Raw genomic sequence first — 26,364 nt, 5'->3', positions numbered from 1 at the left:
ATAAGCTGTGGGAGACACTTCCCACTCAAAACACTAACAGGAGGACTGTGAATTTATATTGTCACCATTTAAATGTTATCATTAAATATGAGAATGAAGATGGCATCTCAACAAAGTTTTTGAAGTGAAACATAGGTAAATGAAATACCCACTTCAAATATAAAACATATCAACGTAATTTTTCATTGTTAGTAAAACGACTAAATTAACAACAGTTTTAACTTTAAAAAGTGTTTCCTAGTGTTACTATTTTTCAAAGAGCAATTTTAATTGTAAAAATTCTGACGCTGATTAATCAGATATGAAATATTAGTATGACTAAGAGTTCAGTTGCCCAGTCAACAGGTATGAGACAAGATCTCATTTAAAATGGTTTATGCACAAATGTTGTGTAGTATTGTTCAACTTTGAATCACAGTTGCCAAATATGTCTTATAGTGAAGATAATTACTTACCCTATCACATTGCTTTACAGCAATAATGAATGTATGATTTAGAGTAAATTCCACCATGGATATATATATATATATATATATATATATATATATATATATATATATATATATATATATGTAGATTTATTAAACATATGTTTCAAATAAGCAGGCGTCATTTTGCAGGAGCTTTCTAGCCCACTCCAGGCCTTCCCCGGAGCAACTAGGACCAGAGAAGTCTTTAGGTTCCATCTTAAGCATTATCCCTACAGATAAAATATGGAGGGTGCGCTAAATGCTCTTTATAAAATTTTCATACAAAAAAAGAAATGTGTCTAATATCTTATCAGGACCCACATCTTGACTATGTTTGTTTTCAGTAATTAGATATTTTTTCTACACTAAAGTCAATTAACAAACACCATATTACACAGATGGGAATCTTCTGTTTGCACTGTACATATTGGTAAAGGTAGAATTTATAATATTAAAGATGGAGCATGAGCATTTATCTATTTATTTATTTAAGTGTGTTTGTGTGGGCACACAATCATATGTACGTAAATGTCAGACTATATCCAGCAATAGTTGTTTCTCTCTTTATAACCTTGTGTGTTCCAGGTATTGAACTGAGGATCTCAGAATTGACTGCTGGAGCCTTTACTCACTATACCATTTTGCTAGCCTTGTAGTATAATCTTTCTGATATTTGTTTGTTAACTGGCTTATAAATGGCTGATATCTCTCAGATATTGGCCCTAGGTTAAAGCATCCTGTCACACAGGTGAAGGTTTTTGATACAACTAGTATATCTAATAATCTCATTGTTAATTCTTACGTAGTTGACTATAGTTCACAGCCCCTTCACAATGGGCTGGTATGTTGCTAGATCAACAGTGGGAAGAGGAAGATATTGGGATGAACTCTTTACAACCCTGGATTCCCAAGTTTGTTGTTTTGTTGTTTGCTGTATCTTAATGACTCCAGGAGAGCCCCACTGACTAAAGACCATTAGGGGATGCTAATGCTGACAGTGGATCCTCTGGAGATACTCAAGGAACTTTAGTATAAGAATTCTAAATCAGAACTGGCTTGCTTGGCACTGAAGCACGCACTTTGCCCCAGCAAATCTCTTGCTGTATCAAGTAGAACTGTCCATGTGTGTTTGTCTAGAAGTATGGAAAACGGTTTCACCCACTCTCCTTGCAAGAGACATCCTATTTTGGGATTGTTTAGGTATGTCTAATCATCTATTAAAATGTCAAGTACTCCAGAAAGATGAGGAATATCATTCCCATGTGGAATGCTCTAAACTGAATTGGAAATGATGTTTGTGTCTCTGAAAAAAAAAAGAATTCTAAGTCAGATGGAAAGCTACCATGGTGGTATATTTCTCCCATCACTTGTTCATATTACTATGGGAAGCATCGTTTGCCAATCTCCTACTATTAAATGAGTCATGTAAGACTGGTGAGCACCAAATTTAAATTTCCAAAATAGTTACAAGATTGAAACAGTGATGTGGAAGAAGATGGAGAATAAGGGGACAGTGATTGTCCCTCTGCATATCTTTGTAGACAAGTTGTTATTTATTCATTACATGCAGAAAGGAAAAGAATGAGATTCAGAAAAATGTTATTTGTAGCATGTCAATTTTCCATGTCTTAGATTCGTGATGGCAGTTGGTGTGATTCTTTCCCAACTCCCTCCTAAATCAACATCATTTCCCCTTTGATTCTACTACCTTAAATAACTTTAGTCATTTGAGAGCATTAACTGAAAAAACAGACTAGCTTGTAATAATGGCCATAAATGATCAAAATTACATTTTATGTCTTGATTTCCAGAAAGCTTATGCTGTTTATTAAAATGGGGAGAAATACATAATTTGACACAGAGACTCACCAAGTTTCTCAGACTGACTTGAACAATTTCTCTACCCTAAGCAGGGCTTGAATTTGTGATCTGGCCTCAACATCCCCCTGCACAGTGACTGTAGAACTGCATCACTCGGATTGGCTTCCAGATTTTCTTTTGATAATGACACATGTAGTTATCAAAAGATTGTTTATGCAAACTACCATTGATGTCATCCTTTGATTATAAGAAATAGCATTTAATCCAAATCACTTAGCTTAAACCAAGTATCTACTTCTTCAAAGTTTCTTTAAAAATTACCACATTTCCTCCCCCTACCCACCCACCCCCACCCCGCCAAAAGTTGATAGCTTTCTCATTTATCAGTGTTGATACATTAAAAAAAAAACACTACATTTGTAATCCCCATAAATCCTAATGAATAATACTATAGGAGACAATAGTTTCTGATTTCGTGGTGTTGCCCTTTCCTTAAATTCTGGAGCCTCCTATACCTCTGCCAATGGTCCTGCAGCTATTTGAAAACAATGGTTAATTTAGAAATACCAACCTTGCACTGTTTATCTACCAAGGCCAAACACTGAATGAAACACACTTGTACAAACAATGTGGCCTTTTCCTTGTGCAGTATAGGATGTGGTCAATCATTTGGCAATTCAGTTTTGGCACACTAGGAATTTTTTACTTGTAAAGTCCAGTACTCTGGGCTGCAAACACTTGGACAGGATCTTTTTTTTTTAATCTTTGAGAAACTATTACATATATGTAGTGTTTATTTCACAATCAAGAGTATAACATTGTACTAATAAATATTTAATGTCATGGGTTTCAGTAATTACTGCCTTCCGCATTTTTTTCAATGATGCATTAGTACTACTTTAAAACAGAATTGTGTTCCACTGAGGAAAGATGAGTGGGGAGAAGGTTTTCCAATCAGAGATGACATAGAGTTCAGTTTCAATTTGGAGTAGAGAGGAAGAAGAAAAACAACCACTCAGATCATTTTTGAGGTCTGAACATACTGTAGCTTAACAAAGTTTCCATTCACAAAATCCATCTGGAAAGTTCTATGAAAATTCCAAATCATCTCAGTCGAAAGATATTTTTTTTTACAATAATGCCCCAGATCTGATTCACATTGAGAAAAATATAGACAAATAAGAATGCGAATTCTGACATTTGTAGCTATGATATTGATTTAGATGATTTAGTGGGACCCACTTGCAGTTGGGATGGAAAAGGCAGCAAATGAAACATGATTTCTGTAATAAGGAAAGCGGGTATTTGGCTAAATAAATAAAATTAAATAAAATACAATATATGAGTAAAGAAGATGCTGTGGTTAGTTTTACAAATGAGATTGAATTTATAAATAAAAAATACATTTCTCAATATAATCAGAAGAGAATTTTCCTTCCCATCTGGGAGCTCTAAGCTGAACATAGTAACTCCCATAGTTTTATATATGAGAAGTCTTTGGTTGCCAAGGAAGCTTCTTGAGCTCATGTGAATAGTACAATCAGTTTGGGGGGGGGGGATTAAAAGTTAGAATAATTTACTGAACCTTTGAAACACTGAAAACAAAAGAAATTGCTGAAACATTAAAGCCAACAAAAAGAGGTGTTATATAAGAGCAAACATAAAAAGAGTTGGCGTGTGAAGTAGCTGGCCAGAACGACACTCTAGAACAGGCATTCAAACGGCAATTAAATGAGGGAAGCAGATTTCTAATTAGTTCAGGTTAGCTTGACTTCTGAAATCCTTCATTTTAAGTTTTATCTCCTTTTGCAGTAAAGCCCTCAAGTAGAAGTTTTACAATCCACCTTTCAAGAGCCCCAGGCCCTACTCTTAAAATGCAGATAGTGGACAATTTAAGAAAAAGGGGGGTTTGAAGAGATGCTAAATTCTAGGTTCTTTTGGAAACAGGGATACTCTATCTCTTTCAAGCAAAGCACATATATGTTGAATGTATATTACAATAAACTGAATATATATTAATCTAGTATCAGTACATTCTGTGCATTTATATTCTAAAGGCCTGTGAAACAAGCTTGACCCAACTTTGATGTGCCTGTTACACAGAGGTCTGAGACGAGACTGGATCAGTCGATAAAATCCCAGTTTGTCTTGACTCTCAAGAGTTCAACTACTCATCTTTGTTTTGATGTCATTACTTTCCTTGGTTCCATTTGTCATAGGCCTTGTTCTCTAGTGTTCAGACTCGGGTTCTTAATAGTTTAGTTCTGAGTTGCAATAAATCATTGCTCCCATGGGCTAGTGTGAGTGAGTGGTCTTTAACCCCATGCCAAAAAGTTCTAAATGGTCTTTTATACAGACAGATATACACCTAGTAATGCTGGCCCTACGTTTCTTTGCACTCATGTAGTATACAATGTATGGTTCAAAATCAGCCTGGATGTGAAGCATGCCTATTACCCCAGCACTTGAGAGGAAGAGATGGGAGACTGCTGAAGTTCAAGGCCAGCTTAGGCTACACAACAGACAGTGCTGTGCAGTGAGACACTGCCACAACAGAAAGAAAGAAAGAAAGAAAGAAAGAAAGAAAGAAAGAAAGAAAGAAAGAAAGAAAGAAAGAAAGAAAGAAAGAAAGAAAGGAGGGAGGGAGGGAGGGAGGGAGGGAGGGAGGGAGGGAGGGAGGGAGGGAGGAAGAAATGAAAGAAACTGAGGCTGAGCTGTCAGTCTCTCCAGGCATTCTCCTATTTCCAGCAGGGATGACTTGTTTGTCTTTAATCACAGTAGAAATCATTGTACTTTTCTCCAGTCATGTGAATCTGTTTGTATCTTTGTGTGTGCTGATATATTGTGTAGCCTAATCAACTTGCCTGAGGTTCAGAGTATAGAGCCAGTCACTAGATTAGACACAGAGGTCAAGCAGTGGTGGCACACACCTTTAATCCCAGCACTTGAGATCTCATGCCTTTGCTTGGGAAACACACACACCTTTAATCCCAGGAAGTAATATGGCAGGGCAGAGAAAGGTATATAAGGCACGAGGAAACAGGAACTCACTCTCTTTAGACTGAGGAGTTCATAGAGGTAAGAACTAGTGGCTGACTGTTCTGCTTCCCTGATCTTTCAGCTTTCCTCTTCATATCTGGCTCTGGGGTTTTTATTAAAAGACCATCTAAGATTTGAACAACATTTGTGGGCTAATATAAAGTTAAAATTAATACACTAAAAAAGTATCACTTAAGAGAGGACATATGACTTTAAATGCAAATGACATAGTAATTAGAAGTAATGCTCCTACTGTGAAAGATAATATCCTGATGTTGGGGGTCTCAGTAGATTTTTTATTTCTTTCTTTCCTTCTTTTCTTTCTTTCCTCCTTTCTTTCTTTCTTCCTTTTTTCTTTGTTTCTTTCTCTTTTATCAATTCGTTAGTAATTTTGTTTTATATTATTATTATTACTGTTATTATTATTATCTCATATGTTATATCCTGGCTGTAGTTCCCCATCCTTCTTCTCCTCCAAGTCCCTCTACCCTCCTCCACCTTCAATCCATGCCTTTACCTTTCCTTTTAGAATAGGGCAGGCCTCCCAGAAATATCAACTAAACATGACATGTCAAGTTGCAATAAGACTAGGCATCTCCCCTCATCTTAAGGCTGAATGAGACAACCCAATATGAGAAAAAGGATCCCAAAAGCAGGCAAAGAGTCAGAGAGAGCCTGCACTTCCACTGTTAGGATTCCCAAAAGAAAACCAAGTTACACAATCATGACATATATGCAAAGAACCTAGGTCAAACTACACAGGATCCCTGATTGTCGGTTCACTCTCTGTGAGCCCCTCTGAGCCAAGGTTAGTTGATTCTGTGGATTTTCTTGTGATGCCCTTGGGCCCTCTGGTTCCTACAACCCATCCTCCTCCTCTTCCACAGTATTCCCCAAGCTGTGCCTAACACTTAGTTGTGAGTCTCTGAAGGAGTGTGACCCAGCTGCTAGAAAGAATAACATCATATAATTTGAGGACAAATGCATGAAGCTAGAAGAAAAAAATCAGCCTGAGAGAGGTAGCCCAGACCCAGAAGACAAACATGGTATGTATCCACTTATAAGTGGATATTAGCTATGAAGTAAAGGATAATTATGCTTCAATCCAAGGACCCAAAGAAACTAAGCAACAAGGAGGGCTCAAGGGGAGGGGGCGGCACATTAATCCCTCCAAAAACAGAAACAGAATAGACATTGTGGATGGACTGGTAATGGGTGGGATGGGAACAAGAGGGATCAGATTGGGGAAAGACATAGGAAGAGAGTACTGGGAGAGACAACTGGAATTGGGGGGTATTTGGGGGATGAAGTAGAAAACTTTTGCAATAGATACTCCCAGGTGTCTACAAGGGTGACCCTAACGAAGACTCCTAATAAGTGGGAAATAGAGTCTGAGCCAGCCATCTTCTACAACCAGGCAAGACTTCCAGTAGAGGGATTGGGACACCAATCCAGTCACAAAACTTTGAACCTACAATTTGCCCTGCCTACAAGATGTATTGTGGTGAAGGTAGCCAATGAATGCTTGGTCAAGCTTGAGACACATGTCAGGAGAGGGAAACCACTAGATGGCTAGGAACCAGAGAATAGATAGCCCAGAGACCTAGGAAAGAACCAAACACAACTGGCAAAAAAAAGTCAATGAAATGATTCCTAATGATATTCTGCTATACTCATAGACAGGAGCCTAGTCTAACTGTCCTCAGAGAGGCTTCATCCAGCAACTGATGAATATAGATGCAGAAATCATTCTTCATTTCTGATTATGGTTTTGTTTGTGTTTTGGTGTTGGTCTTTTGTTTGGCAGTGCTTAGAATTGTAGGTCAGTTGGCCTCATGAATCCTATGCAAGCTCTATGCTACTAAGCTATTACCCCAGGACAGACTAAAGCATTCATGAAAATAGTTATTCTCTTCTTGACTGCCACACCAAGCTTTATTGTCTATATCCTAGACAATAGAAAAAGATTTTTAAACAATATAGCTAACTCTGGGGATGGAGTGCAGATGATGCGAAGACATAGAGTTCAATAACCTGGGTCTCTTTCAGTTACTGTGTCTAGAGTTTTATAATGCCTGGTAACAAGAATATTGTCACACAGTACTGGTCATATTTTCATAGTTCACAATTCAAATGTATGAAGTCATTTTTACTTCATTCACAAGGGTAGATTCAGGAAGAATAATTCAAATTATAAATACATCAAAATTAACAAACCAGAATGAACAAGGCACAGGTAAAATAAGGATAAGAGCGTAACTGAAGTTAGTTTTTTTTTTTTTAACATTTTCTAAATAACTAGGATAATACTCAGACCAGTGCACAAATCTCCAAGAGAAGCTCATACAGAAGAGTAGATTAACTAATATGAACTATTTGGTACTTAGAAAATATTAAACCCAATAGATAAAGAACAAAATTACCTTTCAAGCTCCATGTGGACCATCAACAGAGGAAAACTATGTGCCATTGCATAAAAAGGAACTTCAGCATATTTTTAAAAATGAAAATTTAATTAACATTAATGAAATATCATCAAATGAAATCTGGTAACAGCAATGCAATATGTTGCAATTAAAAAATGTGTGGTACAGAACTAAACAAAGAATTCTCAATACAGGAAACTTAAATGGCTGAGAAACACTTAAAGAAATGCACAGCATCCTTAGCCATCAGGGAAATGTAAATCAAAACTATTTTGAGACTCCATTTTACACCTGTTAGAATGGCTAAGATCAATAACACAAGTGAAAGTTCATGCTGATGAGGATGTGGAGCAAGGGGAATAGTCATCCATTGCTGGTGGGAGTGTTGTACAACCACTATGGAAATCAATATGGCAGTTCCTCAGAAAGTTGAGAATCGATCTACCTCAAGATCCAGCTATACCACTCTTGGGCATATACCCAAAGGACACTTCATTCTACCACAAGGACATTTTCTCAGCTGTTGCTCTATTCATAATAGTCAGAAACTGGAAACAACCTAGATGTCTTTCAACAGAAGAATGGATAAACAAAATATGATACATTAATACAATGGAGTATTACTCAGCTGTTAAAAAATTACATCATGAAATTGGCAGGCAAATGAATGGAACTAAAAAAAAATCATCATGAGTGAAGTAACCCAGACTCAGAATGATAAATATAGCATGCATTCACTTCTATGTGGGTATTAGCCCTCAAATAAATGATGTCCGAATTGCAATCCATAGACCTATAGACATTAGATACAGAGGAGGAAAGCAGGGTGGACACATGGATCTCCTGAGAAGGTGAAAGGGATTAGATTTTATATGTGAACTGGGTATAGGTGTAGGGGACAGGAATGGGAGAATCAGCTAGGGAGCACAAGAGGAGCAAGGACAGACTGATGCAAGGAATGTGGGGAAAGATGGCTAGAATTGAGGATCATTTATGGAGTGCTATAGAAACCTAGTGTAGTGGAAACTTCTAAAATTATATGAAGGTGATCCTGATGAAGTCTCCAAATAATGAGGGATACAGAATCCCAATTGGCCATCTCTTGTCACCAAACAATTCTTCCACTATTGGGACTGGGTTATATCCAGTTTAGGTGTTGGCCAAAGGGATCACAAGGAAACCCTCAAACAACAAAGGCTGCTGGCAAGACAATATGTTGCTCTCCAAAAAAATGACAGCAAGGCCCCATTGCTCAAGACAACACTCACACAACTCACTGAACGTGGAGAGGTTGAGCTGGTGGCTACATAGAACCTTCTCTCCTATCTTCTAATGTCTTTGGTATTTGAAGGTATCTGAGAGTTACACAAAGAGAAACATAAACATCAGCCCAGCCACAAAACCTTTGATCTACAATTTGTTCTGCCTGCAAAACGTGCTAGGGCAATGGTGCCCCAGGCTTGTAGGGGTAACCAACCAATGTCTGATTTGGCTTAAGGTCCATGCCGGGAGATAGACCCCATATCTGACATTGTTTGGGTGACAAAGAAGTATAGACTAGGTAGCCCAGAGACCTTTGGTGAAACTAAATACTACTAGTCTAAAAAAAGTAACAATAAAAATATTCCTAATAATATTCTGTTATGTCAGTGACATATTCAATCACCATCAGAGAAGCTTCTTCCTGTAGCAGATAAAAACAAATAGAGAGACCCACAATCTGACATTATGCAGAGAGACAGACCTTGGAACAAACAGCTCTAAATGTGGTATCTCCATCAACTCTCTCACCTCAGAGCTCAGGGAACCCTATGGAAGAGGAGGTATAAAGATTAGAAGAGTATCTTTGTGGATTTCTGTGGGCCTCTCTAGTACTTTGCTTCTTCGTATTCTCATGTGGTCTTCATTTACCATGGTCTCCTATTCCTTGTTCTCCCTCTCTGTTGTTGATCCAGCTGGGATCTCCCGCTCCCCCAAGCTCTCTTTCCCTCAACCCTCGCCTTTCATTACCCCCACTCATGTCCAGGCTGTTCATGTAGATCTCATTCCATTTCTCTGTCATTGGGCGATCCCTGTGTCTTTCTTGGGGTCCTGTTTTCCAGGTAGCCTCCCTGGTGATGTGAGTAGCAGACAAGTCATCCTTGTTTCATGTCTAGTATCCTGCTATGAGTGAGTACATACCATGTTTGTCTTTCTGAGTCTGGGTTACCTCACTCAGGATGATTTTTTCTAGATCCATCCATTTGTCTGCAAACCTCATGATGCCATTGTTTTTCTCTGCTGAGTAGTATTCCATTGTGTATATGTACCACATTTTGTTTATCCATTCTTCAGTTGAAGGGCATCTGGGTTGTTTCCATGTTCTGGCTATTACAAACAATGCTGATATGAACATAGCTGAACAAGTGCTCTTATGGTGTGGTTGAGCATTTCTTGGGTATATGCCCAAGAGTGGTATAGCTGGATCTTGGGGGAGATTGATTCCCAATTTTCTAAGAAAGCGCCATATTGATTTCCAAAGTGGTTGTACAAGCTTGCATTCCCACCAGCAGTGGAGGAGAGTTCCCCTAGCTCCACATCCTCTCCAGCATAAGGTGTCTTCAGTGTTTTTGATCTTAGCCATTCTGACAGGCGTAAGGTGGTATCTCAGAGTTGTTTTGATTTGCATTTCCCACACAACAGACTGCTGGCAATGGTCAAGAGACAGCCTGAACTGACCTACTCTGGTGACAGGATGGCCAAACACCCTAATTGTTGTGCTAGAAACCTCATCCAACTACTGAGGGATCTGGATGCAGAGATCCATGACTAGGCCCCGGGTGGATCTCTGGGATCCAATTAGCGAGAATGAGGAGGGGTTATATGAGTGAGAATTGTTGAGACCAAGGTTGGATAAAGCACAGGGACAAATAGCCAAATGAATGGAAACACATGAACTATGAACCAATGGCTGAGGGGTCCCCACTGGATCAGGCCCTCCGAATGGGTGAGACAGTTGATTGGCTTGATCTGTTTGGGAGGCATCCAGGCAGTGGGACCAGATCTTGTGCTCTTTGCATGAGTTGGCTGTTTGAAACCTGGGGCCTATGCAGGATTGTTTGGCTCGGCCTGGGAGGAGGGGACTAGACCTACCTGGACTGAGTCTACCAGGTTGACCTCAGTCTGTGGGGAAGGCTTTGCCCTGGAGGAGATGGGAATGGGGGGGGGGGGTTTGGGGGAAGGTGAGGGGGACGGGAGGGGGGAGAACAAGGGAATCCGTGGCTGATATGTAGACCTGAATTGTATTGCAAAATAAATTAAAAAAAAAAAATTAGAAGAGCCAGAGAGGATGAAGGACACAAGGAGAACAAAGCTCTTCAAATCAACATGAGCAAAACTCAGGAACTCACAGAAACAGCAAGCACAGGGCCAACATGGGTCTGCCCCAGGTCCTCTGCACATACATTATTGTTGCTTTTTGTTTCTGATCTTTTTGTGGGTCTTCCATCCAACTCCCAAATACATCACAAATGGAGGATTATTCTTAATTATAAGTGCTCTGTCTTAGCTTGGTTTGTTTCTTATCAGCTTTTCTTAGTTTTTAAATTATCCCATCTGTCTTTTGCCTCTGGGCTTTTATTGTATGTTTTTTGTATACCTTTCTTTCTTACTCTGTTGCTGGTTATGCAGCTGGGTGGCTGGCCCATGATGTCCTCCGTTTTTTCTTGCTCCTAGATCTCTCCTCTCCCAGATTTCTCCTTTTATTAATTCTTTCTGCTTGACAGCCTTGTCCATCCTTTCTCCTGCCTCACTTTTGGTCACCTAGCTCTTCATTAGAGCATCAGGTGTTCTAGAGGGGCACAGTATCACAGCTTCACAGAGTTAAACAAATGCAACCTAAACAAAAGTAACACACATTAAATCAATATTCCCCAACATCTTATAGCGTTCAGATTAATATTTTTATGGAAATCCTAAGTATGTGAGCCAGTGTGTTTCTGATTCTTGGGCACGTTTTCTTCTCTTGGTTGCCTTCTCCAACTTCTTTGTGATTTTTTTTCTTACTATATTTTCTTTTGTCATGTTCAGATATCTCTTTGAAGCCTGTTCTTTTGTGATAAGAGACTGAAAGGGAGTGGATTCAGATGGGAAGGGAGGTGGCTAGGAGCTGGGAGGAGTACAGGGAGGAGAAACTGTAATTAGGATATATTGTATGAGAACGAATCTATTTTAAAGGGGATAGTAATAAAAGGAAAGCACCTCAAAGTTTATTTTCCCTGGGGTAACCTTTTTTTTTTTAAATAGTGAGATTTAGCCTCAGTGGAATTCTTGTATTCCCACAATTGACCTCTACATCATTATATCAGGCAATATCTTTAAAGAGACAAAGCTTTTTAATCTCTTCTGGATCAGTTTTCAGTGCTTTTGCTGGCTAGGTATCTTGGATGCTCCAGCTTCTGAATGGGTTTATTCCCTATGTTTTCCCTTTATGTGGGCATGGTTTCTTCATCAGAGAAATCCAATCTTTATTTGATGACTCAGACTGTTGGGAGACAAGTATTTGTGATACTTTGTCATTTATGTTCATTTGTGAACAGAGCCTTAGTTCCTTTGTAACATTAAAAATACTTTTTTGAGATTAAAATATAATTTACATCATTTCCCTCCTTCACTTTCCTCCCTCCAAACCCTCCAATATTCCCTTTCTTGCTGTTTTTCAAATCAATGTCTTGTTTTCATTGACTTTTGCATACATGTATTCATACATAAATGATGCTGTTGCGTGTTCTGTTTTCTTTACTGTTTTTCCTCATGTTTTTTGTAATTTATATTTTTTTTAACTAGGTTCTACTACATATTCCTAGACAGCACACAACTTGAAATTATCCTGCTTCTGTCTCCTGTATGTTATGATTGAGAATGTCCAGAATCAGTCTCTTGTTAGTTATTCAATAATAAAACACTGACTTAGGGAATAATTCTATTAACCAAGAGAAAAAAAAACAAGCTCATTTAATACAATTTTACAAAGTTTACATAAGCGAGTGTATTAGTCACTTTATTCTAGAGGAACAGGGCTGATAGTATACATGCAAACATGCATACATACATACATCTATACATACTTACTTGCCTACATGTGGTTTCAGTAGTCCAAAATGGCAAACATGATCTCCCAACGAGAAGACCAAGGACTCCAGTTGCTCAGTTCATGGGACTGGATGTCTCAGTATTCCCAATCTGGTGCTGGAGTCCAAGGGAAGTCAAAATTAGCTGCTGGTCTTCAGCCTATGTTAGAGTCGCAGAGAAATAGGTTCTAACATCAGTGAAGGCACATCCCTGCAACAGAATAGCTGAGCGTGCTGGTGAAAGTGAATGCAGAAAAGGCTACAAAACAAGCTTCCTCCTTTGATGTTGACTAATGACTTTCATGTGTGGCCTAGATTTGGGGAAGGTCTTCCCATTTCAAATGACCTACATTGGGTTGTGGCTTCCCAAATCAATTTATCTAATCAAGAAGATCCCTTACAGGCTGACCAGCTGTTTTGGTTTAGTTGTTTCTATATATATCCAAGTTGACAATTAAAATTAACCTCAACAAATAATGAATATTGTAGAACTGAGCATCATCTCAAATCAAGTACTGTTCAGATTGACCCACCCACATGTACAAGTTGTTTTTATCAGCTAAGGATAAAAAGTGACAAGCAAAAAACATCTAATCGTCTGCACTGGGTATTTGCTACATAGAATAGTGTTTTGACAGCTTTCAGGCTATAAACATTTGGTTACCAAAGCTTAAACTATAACTTGTTTACAAAAGATAAGAAACATACTGTGTGCTGGTGATAATTTAGAACATACTTATCTTCCAAGTACATAAGCTGACCTGCAATTCATTATTTCACTTGTGCATCCAAAAAAGCTTAAGATTCATTATTCTTATCTGTAAAGAAAGGGATAGTAAGTGATCATTGCTATAGCAGTATGTAATTAATTGAGATAATTTGTATAATATTGGATGTTACACTATTGTTGACTGATGTTCTAAATTCTTATCTAATTTTCTCACTTTAAACTTCTCTTTTTGCAAAGTCACACTTGGCTTTCCTTTTCTTTACTTCCTCTTACCTAACCTTGTGCAAAGAAATCACATAACATGTTCCACTGTTGGTAGAAATCAAATGAGAATTGATTTCCACTAATATCACTGAGTTGAAATGTTGAACATTTTACTTTGTCATAAATAACATGGTTTCCCATACTGTTGCTCACCAAATGGATAGTTTTCTACACCAAGAGTAAACAATTTTCTTCAAGTATTATGAGATAAATATTTGTGCTATTTTTGTACTAGTCATAAAAGTGCTAGTGTTTTTTTCTTTGGCACTAGCCTAGATTTTACATAACCTTAGGCTATTTTCATATGATGATAAAATGAGTTACATTCATATTATAAAATTCTTATTAGTAGAATACAAATAAACTCTAAGTTGTTTAATATGAATATTTAACTACCTTTTCTAACTTTGAATTTGCAAATATAACTTGTAAAAATTAAGAGCATGGTGAAGAGACTGTGAGCTTTATAATTATTCAGAAATATACCTGAACTTGAAGATATTTTATTTTTAAAGATGTGTAGTAAATATCTGATCCAAGTCTCCTTCTTGTTTGTGAATCCTGTTGCTAAAGCCACACCATTAAAAAAGAGTAACCTTGTCAGACAGACTAGTCTCCCTAATTTCTACGAGTTTTGTGGCTGGTCACATGAATTCAACAGAAACATCCAGTGTCATCCCATTGCCTAGGTCATTATGAAGCCACTGCAGGGCCAATTCATATTGAAAAAAAGAAATTAAACCTTAATTCTCGGTGGAAGGAAATAATAATTAATTTGTAGCACACTTCAATCCATTATAACCTCCTTTATGGTTGCAAATTATTCATATTATCCATAAGGAAAATATAGGTACCCCATTTCAAAATCTCCAGAGTTTCACTTAATTATGCTACCAGGTTTAAGGAGCTGTATGAGATCATCTAAATCTGGCTTGTGAGAAGATGGAACGCCTGAGGAGAAACTTAAAATCAATCCAAAGATATGCAATAAAGAAGGAAGAGAAACAGTCCAAATAAAGACATTGCATCCACATAGAAAGTGAGTACCTGTAACCCCAGTTCTATGGGTTCTTGTGACAGGCGGTTCACTGGGGCTTGCTATCAGCCAGTCTAGCTTCAGGGTCAATGACAGACCTTCTCTGGTGGGAATAATATGAAAAGTAATATTTTAGAAAACTCAATATCCTTCTGCAGCCTCCACATGTGTGCATGGTTGCATACACCACACATTCAAACACACACAAACATGCATGCACACACACACACACACACACACACACACACACACACACACACACACGCACGCACAATAAATAAATAACAAAATGTCTTCTAACTCCCTTTAACATACTGGCCTTATAAGACACATATGCGAAATCTACTGTAGGTCTTCCTAATGCAAACAGAAAGGAGTGAGAAGTATGTTGTAGGTGATGGGCTACATCTATTCTGAAATAGAATTAGACACATGGCACAGATTTTAAGGTCCAATCTAATCTTCTCGGGAGTCTCTAATGCTCCTTTTTTCTGTACCCTGAGTCCTTTCCCTTTTTTTCTAGGATGTTGCTTTTGTCATGAATATGTTCTTAAGTAAGAGGTTGACAATCTAAAGGCATCTTTATACCCTTTTGTTCAAGGCAATGATGTTTACACTGACAAAATCTTTTAAAATCCCAACAGAAAAGTCTTTATGGGCTTCCTATATATTTTGAGTGAGCGTTATCAGGTATCAGAACCAAAAACCTGATTTCTTTCTAACTTACCAAAAGACCATTTGGAATATACACTAATTGTGTAGTATGATGTGGTTAAGATATCCACAAGAGTGTTGATAACCTTTTTGCATTCTTACAGTATCTGCATAACATTGTGCTAAATCTGTCTGAGGTATTGCTAAAGGATTTTATGGCACCAATTTAGATCCTGATATCATCACAGTGGGACTTGAACTTTGATCTTCACACTGACCACCCTACCCAACAGACTTCAGATTACCCATCTCAAGTCATGTGAGCCAATTTCTTAAAAGATAAATTCCTTGTTATGTATCACTGCATCTCCATCATATGTGTAAATATACATATGTATACATAATTATATGCCATTTTGCTGCATTATAAAAAAGCACACATTAATATATATGAACAAATAAACATATACATGTGCTTCTGTTCTATGAGGATTCTTCACTTACAGAGGAGGTTTATATTTGTCCTATGAATTTTGAGACAACTTTAAATTGTTCTTTTTTTTGTGACTGTAAACTGCCAATGTAAAATTCCATTCTTCCTAAGGTTTCACTCTATTTGAGGCAATGTAGCCTCTAAAGTGTTTCTGAACACTAAAGCGAAATTTCTCTAAAACTTAAACAATGTGAAAGTAAATAACTAACCACTCATAAAAAATTGAAAATTGAATCTTTTGACATTTTCTGAAAATAAAACAACCAAAAATTCCACCATGAATCCATCAAGCTGAACAAACAGAAATGAAAGAGAAGAAAACACATATGTATAATTTGGCAGTAAGAAACTTACATATATACAAACACACTCAAAAAATGTAGGATGTAGTCATGCCAATATCATATCTGCATAAAAGTGCTTTTGTTTTTGAACAACTCTAGTCACAAGCTTAACCTAATTAGGATGCAGAATTGCCTGGCTCTTGGTGAAATGTGCTGAAGGGGTAGAAGGTATTGCTAGAGCCTGAGGGTTTTTGTATTAAGCTCCAGCTGGGCCCAACAGACACTGTCCACAAGATGACCTCCAAATAATTGAATGATTTCCATATGTTTGCTCATGTATAGTCTTCTCATTTAAAACTCCCTGCATCTCCTTCCAAGTCTACTGCCTCTGACTGTGCTAGCTTAATTCTTAGAGGATTCTCACTACTGGAAACCATCAAATACCCCACAATTAGGTGAGTGAAAAATATAAGACTATAGTAACGATCTTCTAACTGTGTCTGCAGAAAGAAGTCCTTCCAACTATGGTACAGATTACCCTCTAGTCCCTTAGAGAGAATGTTTGCCAACATTGTTTCATATTAATACAGTAACATAAAGGGGATAACTGATGGCTTTCGAGTCTTTAAACTGAGATTAAGTAGAGTAACTTCTTATTAGCTTAATATGTGTGCATTCTCTATCTGGAGCGAGCTCAATAAATGCATATTTGGAGCAGGGAGATGGAACAGAAGCTTGCTTCCTCCACTTCATGCATTGACTTGGGTTTGCAGTACATCTCAGAATGGTGCACACCCTCAAGGGATCTTTTTCAAGTGTCTTAAACTTGACCTAATGATTCATTCCATGCACATTATTGAGTATTTGACTCTTCCAAATCCGAGTCATACCACTCCTTGGAATTTACCCAATGTCTTCAAAGTCGACATGTCATATATATGGGCATTCAGCACTTTTACAATAATTAAATTATGCGGCCAACGAGTTGTCTATCAGCAGAGGCATGAAAAAGGACATGTGCTATATATACACAATGGATTTTTTTAGTCATAAAATAACAAAATCATATTTGAAGCAAAAAATAGATGCAACTGGATATAACAACATTAAGTGAATTAAACCAGTCTGAAAAAGATAAATCAGATGATTTTACTCATTATTGTTTCCAAGGTTTTATACAGACACATACAATTAAGTGTGTATATATGACATAAAACTAGAATCTGCTGTGGGATATCTTTCTGGATATTGTGAATTTGTGTTGCTCTGATTGGTTGATAAATAAAGTCGTTTGGTGTATGGTAGGGCAGGATGAAGCCAGGCAGGAAAAATTCAAGGGAGATAGTGAAAGGAGAAAGGAGAGGCAGGGGAGATGCCATCCCGCCATCCAGGAAACAGCATGTGATAGCACACAGGTAAAACCATGGAACACATGTTGACATATAGATTAATAGAAATCAGCTGAGTTTAGTTATAAGAGCTAGCTAGCAAGAAGCTTGAGCCATAGCCATGGCCATACAGTTCCTAATTAATATAAGCCTCTGTATGTTTATTTGGGTCTGAGCAGATGCGGGACTGGGCAGAAAATGGGAAAAATTCCAACTACAAGAATCAAAGTTAGATAGGGGGACAAGAGGGAATACAGAGGGTTAAGAAATGAAGATAGGGAATTGCAAGGTGGAATATGATCAATATAAAATATATACAAGTTTGAAAAATAAAATCAATTAAAAATGTATTATAGAATATAGCTATAAAGATTAATGACTAAACCATGCTGGCTCTATGAATCAGATATCCCATGGAGAGCCAGACAAAACTCATGTTCCATATAACCAATGTTGAGACATTGGTGCTTTACAGAAAAGTTTACAAAACTACACAGAGAAGCTAGATTCACAATATTGGATAAGAAACACAATCATAAAGTAAGGAATGTACATGCCAAGCTAGGGGAGGATGAAATATCATATGTATAGTGAATGATAAATATAGGGATTAGAGCAGAAAACCCTGTGTAACAGTCAATAGGATAGAAGAGTTTATTTTATGCTAAGGCATCCACTCAAGATCAACTTTTTCATCAAAGAGTAACAGGGAACCACTAAAGCAGTTGTTTGAAGATTTTTTTTATTTGTATCCATGTGTTTGTGTGAATATAAGCTGTGAATGGCAGGTGCCTCCAGAGGCCAGGAGAAGGCATTGAATTTCCTGGAGTTGTAGTTACAGGCAGTTACTGAGAACTGAATTCAATTCTTCAGGAAATACACTCTCATATCTACTAAGCAATAGCTCCAGTGCCTAAAAAGTCTTAAGAAGAAAAGTAGCATGAGCATATTTACATTTTAGAACAATACAAGAAAATATGCAATAATTGACATATAGATATATAGGATGAAAGGGTAGATTAATGAACCTACTTTTAAAGAGCAACAACTTGTATAGAAATGTTTTACATTGCTATGGATTTTAGTTTATTGATACAAGTTTAAACTTAATTTTGTTATACTGTATATATATTTCTACTCTCATTTGAGGTATTATGTTTGTGTAATTAATAATTAGCCTTGTATGATAGTCAAACTTATAGTCATGTTAAGTTTTCTAGGTATATATAGATATAATTCAATTAGGTAGGTAATCTTCAAACACTTCAAAGACCTACAGGATATAGCATGTAAAATTTTTTAAAAATTTAGACTTTTTGGACAGTGAGACATGTCTGCTCCTGGGAGCATTGATTTACTACAAAGAGAAAGATGGGCACTGAAGATAATCTGTATGGAGTTTATCTTCTTCTTCTCAAAAAATAGCCATTTGGGCAAGAAACTGTTCTTGCCCAGACTGCTTGAAAAAATATATTGACTAGACGTGCAGGACCAATAGGAAGGTGACCACTGAACTTTGCTTGGCAAAATGGTCCTTCATGTTCCTGCTTTGCAGTGGAAACTGCCAGACATTTTACAGGACACAGGGAGAAGGGACTGAGAGACTCTAGGCCTGTGGGCTGATGACAGATGCCCCAAATTTACAGAGGAACTTTAGATGACTGTCCAGGCTGCCAGTTGTCTCTGTCTACTCTTGTAAGACTCCTGAAAGTTGATTGCATTCTTCTCCTGTTTCTCAGGTAGACCTGTTTCTAAGGTCTTTGATGTAGTTGAAGACTAGATAGTTATAATTTCCTTAGTCATGATAAAAGATAATTTAGATATGAAACCTTAGACTCACAAATATAGGAGAGATGGAATATCTTCTTTAATTTTGCCAAATATAAATAAACTAGATATTATAAATAGACTAGATATTGTAACTGTAATTCTTGCTTGATAATTGTTCTGTTATATGTAATTTTACTATGTTAAAATTAATACCTTCCTTTTTGAAAAAAAAGAAAAGGGGAAGTGCTGTGGATATCAATCTTTCTGTATGTTGTGAATGTGTTGCTCTGATTGATTGATATGCCAGCCAGAGACAGAGGAAGCATGATGTGAAGTACCAGTAAGCCATAAGCCATGTAGCAACTTACAGATTGATAGAAATGGGTTAATTTAAGATATAAGGACTAGATAACAAGAAGCCTGCCACGGTCATACAGTTTTAATTAATATAAGCCTCTGTGTGTTTACTTGGGTCCAAGCGGCTGCAGGACTGGCAGGTGAGAGAGATTTGTCCTGACCACAGGCCAGGTGGGACACAGGAAACCACAGCTACAGATAATAACCAGAAGAATGAAAATGATGGGGAAAACATCAGTATTTTAGTAGAGAAGATATCAATTTCTAAAATGAGCTGAATAATTCTCCATTTATTTACATGATTCTCTTAAACCAATCAACTATTATGAACTGACCTACAAAGAAGAAACAATTGCTTTCCTATTGTAGAGTTTAAAGAAATACATTTTAATATGTATTAACTCAGAGTTGTACCAAAATGATATCTAAATCCATTCTTAGTTTCCTATGTATTCAGTAATGGGGCATCCATTACATCATTTGTTTCAGAGAAGAATGGGAAGGGAATGTTGGAGAACCTAAACTTATCAGGATCTCATCATAGCACAAGTAGAAGAAAAACTCAAGTTGCCAAATAAATAGGCAAGCTTCCACTGTGACAAGATGAAGAGAGAAGCAATTAGAGGATTTGGGGACTTCTGGATGACTTCCCAAATGTAGAATCCTCCTAGCTGAGGCTTGAGAATTAAATCCAGTCTGGTTAGTAGTAGAAATACATTACAAGTGGACAAATATAAAACATAAAAATTGATGGAAATAAGGCTGATTTACAGAAGAACATATGTAAGAGTTGTAGAGTTAATTATGTAAACCACAGTTGAGCATGAAGGACACAGATACCATAGTAACAAATTTGAACTTTGTTTTGAGAGAAATTGGGATCAATTGAATAATTTTAAGTGAGAGAATGTCATGATCAACTTTGCCCTTTGAACAAATACTCTGATTGCTATATAGAAATAAGTTTCTGTTTCTTATTGATGTGGCTCATTGCTGGATTCTTAATTTCAATTCAAAGCACAAATAGACTCAAAGAATGCACAATGCTGTTGAGCCTTTGCTTAGTCACTGAATAAACACTCTACATCTCTGCTTTGTTTGAGAGGATTATTTTCTACTTTAGAAGATTGTTTTGCAACATATAAGACTGGGTCATGCCTTACTACTGTATAATGAGCAGAGATAGACTTTGGAATACTCAATCCTAAATGAGATTTCTTCATAAAACCCATCCCCTCATGGCTGAAGGAGTTATGCCAAAGAAAATGGAGAAATATTATAAGAGCTAGAGGGTACCGGTGAGACCAAGGAAACAATGTCTAACAAAACAAATTTGATATGAGGGAAGTAGACCTGAGCTCCCAACTCCAACCAAGAAGCTATCTCTAATCACTAACAACTTCCAAAGGAAAAAATGGTTTTCTCCCATAGTCTTACTGGTATATAAACCACACTTAAGGGCAGCTGCTATGCCCAGCAGTAGATAGCCAACACAAAATGAACTCAATGGTGTTTTTACATTTGTCGCCTCATATTATTTTGTTTATATATATTTTTAATGTTACTCAACTTTTGCTTTTATAATATGGATTCCAATTTTGTGTTCTTATGGGTTTTGTTTTTATGTGTGTATTTTTTGCATATGTTTCTTGTGCTTTTTCACTGTTAATTTTTATTATTATAAATAATAAATCTTTATTGGCCTGTTTCTTTTCTAAAGAAAGAGAAAAAAGGACATGGAATTGAATGGGTGGAGATGGGGAGGACCTTGGAGGAGATGGGTGAAGTAACCCCCTGATCAAAATATATTGTATGAATTTTCAATATAAAAAAGGAGAATGTCATATAAAAACTTATAATCAAAATAAACACACAAAAGTGTTATAAATTGCCTGTATTTTTTTTTTTAATCATGGTCTTGATGAGACAGTTTTCATGAACAATGACAGACCTTTTAGTACTGGAAAGGTCTTCATTATTCAACATGTTACTGCAATGTAACACTTGACTATAGTGATTTAAGGGAGGAGAAGTCTGATCTAGTTTACAGCTCCAAGAGAATACTGTCCATCAGAAGAAGGAAGATATGGCAGCAGAAGCAGGAGGCATTTGGTCTCGCTGCATCAAGATTTAGAAATCAGAGGGAAAACAGTAAGAGGTTTGGGGGCTATAAAACATCAAGGGTCAGTGGTTCCCAATCTTCGTAAAGATGAGATACTTTAATGCAGTTCCTCATGTTGTGGTGACTCCCAATTGTAAAATTATTTCTGTTGCTCCTTCATAACTGTAAGTTTGTTTTTGTGACCATAATGGAAATATCTGACATTTGGGATGTTCTTAAGCAACTCCTATGAAAAGGTCATTCGCTCCCCCAAAGGGTCACAACTCACATGTTGAGATCTGCTGCTCTGGTGAGTATCTACATCATGAAATTTCCAGAACCCTTCCAAAAACCACTGCTAGCTTTGGACCAAGTGTTAGAACACATAAGCTTGTGGGGGGATATTTCCCATTCAAACCACAATATGAAGGATGATCAGGCAAGAAACTGAGAAAACACACAGAGAAATATACTCAGAGAACGGTCAAATTTTATTTAAATGGTCATAAAAAACTTTACAAACTTTACTATGAATAAATAGGTTTTTTTGTAGTTAGGAAGTACATCTACCACTGAGTAAAATGAAACTACTGTTTATAACACACAGTCACTCTGCTGGGGAAAGGGAGTACTTTAGTCAAATGCAATTGTAGGTATTGGTGCTAATCAAAACATATTTCAGGTAAAGATCATAATGTGTGTTTTCAGTGCTTTAATTAAGAAACCAAATTATTATCTGGAGACAAATTAACAAGAGAAAGCTATTCGATTAAAACTTCTATGGTGCAACTATTATACATAACTAGACTCAGAGCATCAAGGAGGAAATAAGGAATATGAGAAAGGCACATCTTAAATACCCACAGGGACATAAGTTTGTCTGGCTTTATGATTTTCACTAATGAGAGAATAGCCCCTCGGTTTTATAAAGCAAGTTATAAACATATTGATAATTAAGGCTATTTCCTGTTCTCACAAAGAGTCTCAGAGGTATCATTTAGGTAGAAAAAGACTTCATTAAGATACAAATGGTTTTAGTAAGGATGTTATAGGAATAACGTCATTCCCTATTATTTTGTTTGTTTGAATTGTGATGCACTGCACGTACTAGGTAAGTGATCTATCATTAAGCTACAGTCGCAGATAGCCTTCCCAACATACTCTAGATGCCCATGTGTGTTTCTGAGCTAGAGCCACGGTATTTGCCTTCTGTGATAATACTTCTCCTTTAAACTGACATGCTCACACAAAATAGAGATAACAGATCTCTTATCCTAAAGAAAATGGAGGGATAAGCACAGGGACAAATAGCCAAATGAATGGAAACACATGAACTATGAACCAATGACTGAGGGGTCCCCACTGGATCAGGCCCTCCGAATGGGTGAGACAGTTGATTGGCTTGATCTGTTTGGGAGGCATCCAGGCAGTGGGACCAGATCTTGTGCTCTTTGCATGAGTTGGCTGTTTGAAACCTGGGGCCTATGCAGGATTGTTTGGCTCGGCCTGGGAGGAGGGGACTAGACCTACCTGGACTGAGTCTACCAGGTTGACCTCAGTCTGTGGGGAAGGCTTTGCCCTGGAGGAGATGGGAATGGGGGGGGGGGGGTTTGGGGGGAAGGTGAGGGGGACGGGAGGGGGGAGAACAAGGGAATCCGTGGCTGATATGTAGAACTGAATTGTATTGCAAAATAAATTAAAAGAAAAAAAAAGATGGAGAGTTATTCAAAGTATGTTATAGTAGGCTCTAACTATACCCACTCTACCTGGAATGTTTCCCTTTTGATAGATTTTAAAATAGCTATATATTCATTCCTTTTTTAAAATTAAAAACACTATTATCTTTCAAGGAAAAAAATAAATCCAAACTACAAATGAATTTGTTGGATTCATTTTCTTAACCACATACCTGACTGAGAACAGACACCAGAGCACAAAGAAGAAGAAAAACAAGGCAACAGGAGAGATTAAAGAAGAGGAAAGGATAAGAAAAAAAACAGTATAATCTTCACGAAATAGGAAAAATCCTTCTTTACATTCCTATAGAGAGAGATGTCTGGTTGAGCAGGCAGCCATATAGTTGATCTTCAGCCTATACTTATTAAATGATTTCATTCAAGTAACTAAAAATGAAACTTGTAATGAAAGTCTTGTATTCAGACACCCCAGTGGAATGTTCATTTGGCTACTAATGTCATTCTTTCAGACTTCTTGTCCTATTAAAAAATTGCCTTTCCCTTTTCATATTATTTTTGATCCTTCCTAAACTAATTCTTAATGCTCATAATATTTTACCAACTCTCACATATTTTCATTCAAATTCCTTCATGACTTTAGTTCTTATTTTTCCATTTTAACTGACAGTTTATCCGGGAGAAACTAAGGAATTGAAGGTAAGTGATATCACAATGAGTTATCTAGCCTTGAAATTTGCTTATCTTTTAAAGCAAATACCCAAGGCTGAGTCCCCTTTAGATTACCATTACCTTCATTGCTGGGGCCTTAATCCAACATGCTCCCATCAGGCTCATATTTTAAATGATTGGTTCTAAGCTGGTGGTGTTACATTTATGACAATGAACATTAGAGGGTGGGGCCTGGCTAACAAGTAGATCACTAAATGGGGTCCTTCCCATATTATAGCCACCTCTGTTTCTAACTCGTTCTTTCTGCAATCTGGCTCATCTTGAAAGAATTCCTTCCAACATTTTGATTTCCACTGCCATGAATTCCACCATGCACCTCCCCCCTTCAACTTTGATGGAGATAAATCTCTATGAAACCATAAACCACTTTTCTCTTAAGTTGTTGGGTACTTTGTCATATTAATAAGTAAATAGTACATCCCTGTAGCATGAATGTATACTTCACTTACAATAAAAAAAAAAGGGCAGTGGAATCAGCAAGATCTGTAATAATCTCCACTAGTTCCACTTGGTGATTTTTTCCACTGATTATAAAAAGAACAAAGTCTTTGTCCCAACTAGCACAAATATCCCAGAAATGCATACTGCAAATGAAAACAATGGGAAGAAAGATCATTATTCCCACCCTTCCCTCCTCTGCATTCTGACAATGGACAGGGCAAGAATTCATCTGAACCAACATTTCATTTGTAGAGCAGAGTGAGCTCTTTCCCTCAGTCTTTTGGGGTTCTTACATTAGATGAGATTGAACTGAAGACTACAGATTGTTTGCAGATGTGAACCAATTCACCCACATTTAAACTGCCTATGCATATGTGAAAAGCTCTTTGAATGTGCAGCCAATTCCAGGTGGTCAATCACCAGCCATGTGGTCAATCACCAAACTTTGATCTCCTTTGATGGTTCTGAAACCTATGTATTCCCTGTGTTTAGTGGTCTATGGAAACAAACTGAGAGGGATTTTAGATGTGGTGGTGTAAAATGAAGGATTCAGAATGGATGAGTCTGTGCTGTCAAAATGGAAGTATAAGACATGATGATCCCAAAACCTAGATTTCAAGTGAAGTTCTCTAAACACATGGCTATAAAGGAGCAATCTGCTTGAAATAGAAGGAGTCAAGAGTGGGCTGTTGTTTCTGTAAAATGCTAGAACCACAAGTCATACAACATAGGAAGCAAATCATACATCTTAAAGAATGTGCATAAATCAACCCATCTATCTTACTGTATTCAGGGGAAAGAAAATGCACCCTGACAATACATATAATGTTTATCTTTTCTGGACTTCCATTGTCTGACCTGGGTGTGGAAAGGCACAACAACTATGTGCTGAGAGAATAAGAACTGAGCCTGACTCTGTCTGTGAGTATTTTAGGATTTGGACTCAAGTTACCAAAAACTGATATATTTTTACAACTTTGAACTAGAATATATTTAAAAGAGGTTTAGAGGATTGGTAAAGGAGAGCAAGTTGTTTTGTGATCTGTCCTCAATGTCTGGTTCTAGTCCATGACCTCCAGGCTGCAACCTCATCACTACACATTTGCAAAGGATTGATTCGACCTCAAAGTTATTGAGTCAGATGGGCAAGCTGCTCCCTGGTGCCATAGCAAAGGGTGGATCTAAACAGTTAATTGTGAAACTGATTAGTTACACAGCTTTCATGCTTGACTTACAAGATTTGCTGTCATACATTCTGGTTTAAAATAGAAATTCTATAACGAGATAACAAGCTGTTTTAATTTCTCCTCCAAAGATTTACCCAAAGTGCTCATTTTTAAAATCACATAATATGTACGGCTTGATTTAAGTAAGAAAAGAATCATAGTTATTCTACTTCTATTTTCAATGACATTGAAATTGTTAATTTTCAAAGATCAACAACATACATGTATCCCAAAATATAAATAGCAAATGTGAAAAACAAAACCTACAAAAACTGACACCTTTCATGCAAAATACTTAAAGATAGAAGCAAGTACAAATACTTTGAGAAG

General features: G+C 37.2%; 1 long non-coding RNA gene and 1 other non-coding gene across 2 annotated transcripts; one reads left to right on the top strand and one right to left on the bottom strand.

Annotated features, from left to right (window-relative positions):
* Positions 1-12,871: 12,871 nt before the first annotated feature.
* On the bottom strand, positions 12,872-14,999 carry LOC128110499 (uncharacterized). Its single transcript, XR_008218229.1, has 3 exons — positions 14,906-14,999; positions 13,626-13,682; positions 12,872-13,024 (listed from the first exon to the last, which is right to left on the bottom strand). It is a non-coding gene; the product is annotated as an uncharacterized LOC128110499 (long non-coding RNA).
* A 1,936-nt stretch (positions 15,000-16,935) lies between these two features.
* On the top strand, positions 16,936-17,123 carry LOC128111390 (U2 spliceosomal RNA). Its single transcript, XR_008218631.1, has one exon. It is a non-coding gene; the product is annotated as a U2 spliceosomal RNA (small nuclear RNA).
* Positions 17,124-26,364: the final 9,241 nt, after the last annotated feature.

Source organism: Peromyscus californicus, unplaced genomic scaffold (assembly GCF_007827085.1).
Source record: "Peromyscus californicus insignis strain IS unplaced genomic scaffold, ASM782708v3 Scaffold_15__1_contigs__length_86483966, whole genome shotgun sequence".
In the NCBI taxonomy this organism is placed as follows: Eukaryota; Metazoa; Chordata; class Mammalia; order Rodentia; family Cricetidae; genus Peromyscus; species Peromyscus californicus.
The sequence above is the reverse complement of the archived record's forward strand: the minus strand, read 5'-3'. Positions and strand labels throughout refer to the sequence as shown.